Source organism: Procambarus clarkii, chromosome 10 (assembly GCF_040958095.1).
Source record: "Procambarus clarkii isolate CNS0578487 chromosome 10, FALCON_Pclarkii_2.0, whole genome shotgun sequence".
NCBI lineage: Eukaryota > Metazoa > Arthropoda > Malacostraca > Decapoda > Cambaridae > Procambarus > Procambarus clarkii.
Window position 1 is genome coordinate 29,511,770 of NC_091159.1, and position 6,523 is coordinate 29,518,292.

Here is a 6,523-nt window from a genome sequence, read left to right on the forward strand (position 1 = left end):
CAGTAGTGTGGGCTATGGTGGTTTAGGTGAGGGGCAGTAGTGTGGTCTATGGTGGTTTAGGTGAGAGGCAGTAGTGTGGGCTATGGTGGTTTAGGTGAGGGGCAGTAGTATGGGCTATGGGGGTTTAGGTGAGGGGCAGTAGTGTGGGCTATGGTGGTTTAGGTGAGGGGCAGTAGTATGGGCTATGGGGGTTTAGGTGAGGGGCAGTAGTGTGGGCTATGGTGGTTTAGGTGAGGGGGCAGTAGTGTGGGCTATGGTGGTTTAGGTGAGGGGCAGTAGTATGGGCTATGGGGGTTTAGGTGAGGGGGCAGTAGTGTGGGCTATGGTGGTTTAGGTGAGGGGCAGTAGTATGGGCTATGGGGGTTTAGGTGAGGGGCAGTAGTGTGGGCTATGGGGGTTTAGGTGAGAGGCAGTAGTATGGGCTATGGTGGTTTAGGTGAGGGGCAGTAGTATGGGCTATGGGGGTTTAGGTGAGAGGCAGTAGTGTGGGCTATGGGGGTTTAGGTGAGAGGCAGTAGTGTGGGCTATGGTGGTTTAGGTGAGGGGCAGTAGTGTGGGCTATGGTGGTTTAGGTGAGGGCAGTAGTGTGGGCTATGGTGGTTTAGGTGAGGGCAGTAGTGTGGCCAATAGTGGTTTAGGCGACAGGAGGTAGTGTGGGAAATGGTGGTTCAGGTGAGAGGCAGTAGTGTAAGTTTACGGTGAGAGTCAAACGGTGTATAAGAGCCGCCGGAAATCAAAATAATTTTGAAGAAATTTTTCAAATTATATGCTAATGAACAACAACTTTTTATATATGCAAATTTAAAAATTTTCATAATATAAATATCAAATATTGGAAAATAATTGGTTATACGTGTATTCATAGATATTTGAAAATAATGTGAAAGTTAAATCACAACATTGCAGCCTATTTCCTAATGTCACATGGTCGGGGGTGGGAAACTTTCATTACTAATTTATATAGTTTTCCATGAACGCTGAGGGGTCCTTATTGTTTTCTCTAATTGGTTGTTGTAGGCCTAAACAAATTAGGAGCGTGTCTTGGCGGGAAATAACAGTGGGAGAGGAGAATCAAAATAAAAACTTGTGTTGCTAAAATTATGAAAATCTGAATAGAAGTTATGTATATACTGTAACCGTTTCCAGACTTAATATAAAGTAAACTATAGCGAAGTGAAATCAAGTCTTCAAGTTAGATAAAAAAAAATATTACTTTAAAATAATATTTATTAGATGCTCAGACGCTTGTGGATTGGTGGGCAGTATTGCCATATACACATTTTATATGAAGCCCCCCCCCCAAAAAATAACAAAATTAATAACTCTAAACTATCATTTAAATTTACTTTTTGATTAGTAGTGTGATTTAAATATGATGAAAAAGTTAAATTGCAAAAAATACCTTGAAGGGGTTCATCTCCAATGGAAATTTATTAAATGATTTGCAGTTAATGTACAAGATTTTTAAAAGTGATGTACCATACTATATAGTGAATGGTTTGCTTAAAACTCGTTTAAATGCTTTCCTTCAAAGTCTTTGGAAAAGAGGCAGGCTATTACATTAAAATATTTAAACGTTTGTGATAATTTTGAAGTGTCAAACACCTTATAAACAAACCTATCTCTTCTGAATTAAATTGAACATTACAAATATTTTATGAACCACATATTTATGAAAAATAGGTAATGAAATTAATTAATAAATGAGCAAGTTTTCTTCAGCTCGTATAATTTGAATATTATTGAAAAAATGGAAGTAGAGGTTAGAGAAGGAGAGAGTTCTGGAAGGTGAAGGTGGGACGAGGAGCTGGCAACTGTGGTCAAGCGGCGGCCGGCGACGGGCTCCACACAGCAAGTAAGTTGTCTCTCTCTCTCTATCTTCTCGCTCTTATTATGTACCTAATGAACTATATAGGCCTATATCAGGCTGTGTGTTGTGGTGTAGTGGGTTTCCAAGGTGCTAGTGCCGAGTTAGCGGTGAATTATCATGGCCTGAGTGAGTTATGTAGAGACATTAAGAGCCGCCACGATGGCTGGCGTCTGTCGGCAGGTGCAAGACCCTTAAGACGCCGGGAAGATCTTGGAGGTGTCATGCCCTTCTTCATAGCGGTCTTCAAAGAAAACAAAAATATCAGGCCATTAAACTCTTTGCTCTCATAATGGAATAAGTAGATAAACATATTTGCAATGAAATTTGAGGTTCGGATGCTAAGAATGTAACTGAAGAAAAACTTTCTCCATGCTGGCCGATGTTCTTGAAAGAAGACCATAAAGATCACTATTATCTTTTGTACTTATCAACCGAGTATTAACTTCTCATTTGCTAATTAACATTTACAGGCTCAGACTCTTGTACCATATGATCGTATGGTCAGAAAAAGTTCTTAAATATTTTTACTGTATTTTTGTATCACATTAACTTGCTTCTTTCATCAAACTAACTTGCATCCTCCATCAAAAGCGGCATATACTGTTTAATAGGTCCTCTAAATGTCTATTCTGCATATAGCGATTATGCAATCTATTAAATGTATATTTATTTATATTTTATTTATATTTACAAATTACAAATATAATATTAATTCTCAAATAAAATATGAAGAGCATGAAGATCAACAATGGGTTATGACCCTCCTGAATCCTGCCAGGACGAGTACCTGACAATTATATTGACCAAGCGTTTGATATATTGTCCTAATACACGTGTCAAGGCTGTCACAAGTCTCTATGTTAACTGAAGACTAGTCAAGGAGAAATCTAAATCTAAGGCAAATCTATGTGATGTCGTAAACATGCACATTTGAATTATAATGCAGTTTACCGAGATATACTGGACGTTTAATATTTAAATGCTGATTTTAAAAGATAAAAAGTGTTTACCAATTATAAAAACTTTTATATCTATCATTTTAAGACTAGCAGAGAGTTTTGCACTGAATTTCTTTATCAGTTGTAATTAGTATTTGCTTTGTTATCATTTTAATTAACACATCTAAATTTCTTCATAAAAGAACAGGTTTTTCTATATCTTTGTCAGTCACATTGTAGCAAGTATACTTATCATTTTGATATATTCTTCTAACAAAAATATGCACGAAATACAAATACTGCTCATTAATTGCATAAATGTCTCAAACTACTACCTATGTAATTAATACCTGGATACTATGTAGCCATCATGGCATTCTTATTGCCCACCTACTTTATCAGTCACAGGACTGTACACAATTAATCTGTCAATCTTGTTATCCCGTAATCTCATTCTCTAGGCTGCCTTAACAAATTAAGACTGAATTAGATATCTTTCTCACTACTGTCGTCAGATGGAAAATAAGCTAGTCAGACCTACTTGGATGTTGCACACTTATTGGATGACTGTTACCAGAGATAAAATATCTTTGACCCCTTTTTAATACTAGAGATGAAAGAGAGGACAGAAAAAATGAGATACAATATACAGGTGAAACGTAGAGATAAAAAAAAAGTTGATAAGAGAAGAATGCGGAGAGTGAGAGGTTAGGAAAAGGAGTGAGTTGGGAGAGTGAAGGAGATAAGAGATATGAAGTTTGGGATAAAGATAGCAAGAAGGGAAAAAAGAGAGAAAGAGAGAGGGGGGGGGGGATAGGAAGGGTGAGAAAATCAGTTACTATTATTATTAACATCTTTATTGACAAAATTTAATTACAATTTTGCCTAATTTGAAGATTTCAATTAAGTCTTATGCTAATAAGACTTAATTGGATAATGCTGGTATTCAGTGTCACACAGGACAGAGGGTCATATATAAGACAATAGGTCTAAACCATAGGCTGAAGCACATATATATCATGGTTACTATCAATGTTTTAATGAATGAATATGTAAAATCAACTTTATATTGTGCACTGCCATACAAGGTCAGGGATGGGTTCGCAAGAGATGCAACTGAAAAATAATATATATAAAATTGTTCTTCATTCTTTAAAATGGACAAGCAAATTTTGGATAAATTGTTAGGATGTCGTCAAGTACACCATATTCAATGAAATAGTTACACAGTTGGTGGTACAGTAGGCCAGGAGGGTCTAAAATCTTTGACGGTTTCACATTCAACAATATAGTGTTGTAGTGAATGCATTAAAGGTTTGTCATAGAGTTTGCAATCTGAATATTCTGGTAGTGGCTCAGCCTCACTAACCTGCCAGATGTGCCTATAGCCAAGGCGAATTGTCGCAGTGAATACATCATATTGCCTGCTCCGGTTAATATTATTATTACAAAAGTTGTCATAGCTTTTAATACTGCAGCTTTCATGTCTTTAGGCATTTCTTAGTTCTTCTAAATTTGAATTAATTTCTTTAATTTGTATGTTTCTAATAATTGCATTAGATAGTCCAATGTCACAATCAGTGTTTTCTTTCCTGCAAGCCTCATTGATCAATCCATCTACAAAGTCATGTTTTCCAACTCTAACATAGGATAGGATCCACACAAATTTTATACAATAGTTATTATCATTGGCAAAAATTCCATTGCATTTAATATTACAAGCTACTTTAGACATACATTGTGATGGGTTATTTAGGGATTGCAAAGCACTTTTAGAGTCACAGAATATCACTCTACCACCATTGAGCACCACCATTGAGCTTAAGGTACTCTGGCTAGATAAATAACCAATAGCTCAGTCTGTGTCGTGCTTGCTCAGTTGTTCAATCTCTGTGTACTAGACATGATCATTTCATTCCCTTTATATACTGCACATGCACAACCTGTTCTACCAGTGCCTAATTGCTTAGAGCCATCAGTAAAGGCATAGGATTCAGTTGGTTTGAGATTTTGAAGATGACTATCAATAGCTTTTAATGTTATTCATAAAACTGTTCACTATATTCTCCATTGGAAAGATGTGCAAGGTTCTTTACATTATACCCCCATCAGTGTCAAACAAATGTATAACACTGAAACTATGAGAAAATCAGTAGGGAGCCATGAGTAGGATTCGAACCCGCTCACTTGGTACTCCCAAGTTAGCGCCCTAGACCACTATCCATTATTCAAATTCTCAAAGCTTCTACTGATTTTCTCACTGATGTATCACTTTAATAGTGATTTCATTGTGCATAGGACGGATGAGGTGAGAGTGTGCTTGGGAGGGGGGGGGGGGAGAGAGAAGGAACAAGTGCATTTGTGCTAGAAACGAGCATGTACGCTAAAGTAAAAATACAAAATTTCATTATGTACACACATAAACGTCAAATTAAAAAGAAGCCGTACAAAGTCACAACAAATGCCGGTTAAACATGCAACACGACCATTCGTTTTGTCGAGGGACAGGCAGCCTGTGTATGCATATGCGTTAGACTGGTATCGAGTTCCCCCTTCAAGGTCAAACTACAGACCTTCCCCAAGATGCTCTACAACAGTTGACTTAACTTCCGGTAACCAATTTATTGCTACGTGAACTGGAACATTAGGTAAAAGGAAACTTGCCAAATGTTTTAATGAACAATACCGGTCTTTCCCAACCGGTATTCATACCCTGTATTCCCAATTGTGAGTCGAAAACGAATCCAACTGTACTAGTGAGATCCCAGATACGTACAGAAAATATGTATAGGAAAAACTAACCCCACAAATATTTAAAAAATCATATATAAATTGAAATATGGAATAAAACAAGTATACATTGAAAAATGCAATAAAACAGGTATAGCATACAAAAAAGTGATAACATGTGACACAATATGAAGTCAATTACTCTATTTATTAGAATTACATTGCATATTAGAGTTTACATTAGCCTAGCACTTTGTCTTGTACAGTATTACTTCTATATTGTTTTTATCTATTACAAGAAAAGTGTTGGTGCATTGCGAGGATTTCTGGCATATTTATTACATGGCATAGCGCCGTAGATAAGTACAGTACTTGGTCAGCCAGTTTAAAGCGGCTTTGGGGTCTAGCCAGTAATAGACTAGACCCCAAATTGTTATTCCATATATCATATTTCAATCTTAGGGTATCATACACAAGTCGAATAGCGGTGAACAGCCAAGAGCCATCAGATAATGTTGAGTGCAAATTTGAACCAGCAGGTCCATTGTTTCCCACAATTAACTATAATGTAGTGTGGACTAAGTAGTCCTACACTACTTGTCACACAAAGTTAGTAGACAAGAAGTGGGCAAGTAAAAAAAGAAAGTAGAATGGGAAGACGGCACTGTTTGAATACGCCCAGGACCAATATTTTATATATATTTTTTAAGTTTCTTATGTAAAGATAAAGCTATCCATTTCACTATGTATGAGTTAATATTTTTTAATTTGAGTTAAAACTAATGTAGATATATGACCGAACCTAACCGACCCTACCTAACCTAACCTAACCTAACCTATCTTAATCTAACCAAAACTAACATAACTAAGTCAATAATTTATGTTCTTAATATAATATAAAAATAATATTTCAAATATACCAACTGGAAACAATTTATTGAAAATACAGTAAATCACTCGGCCTATTAGGCAAATCGGGCCTTGC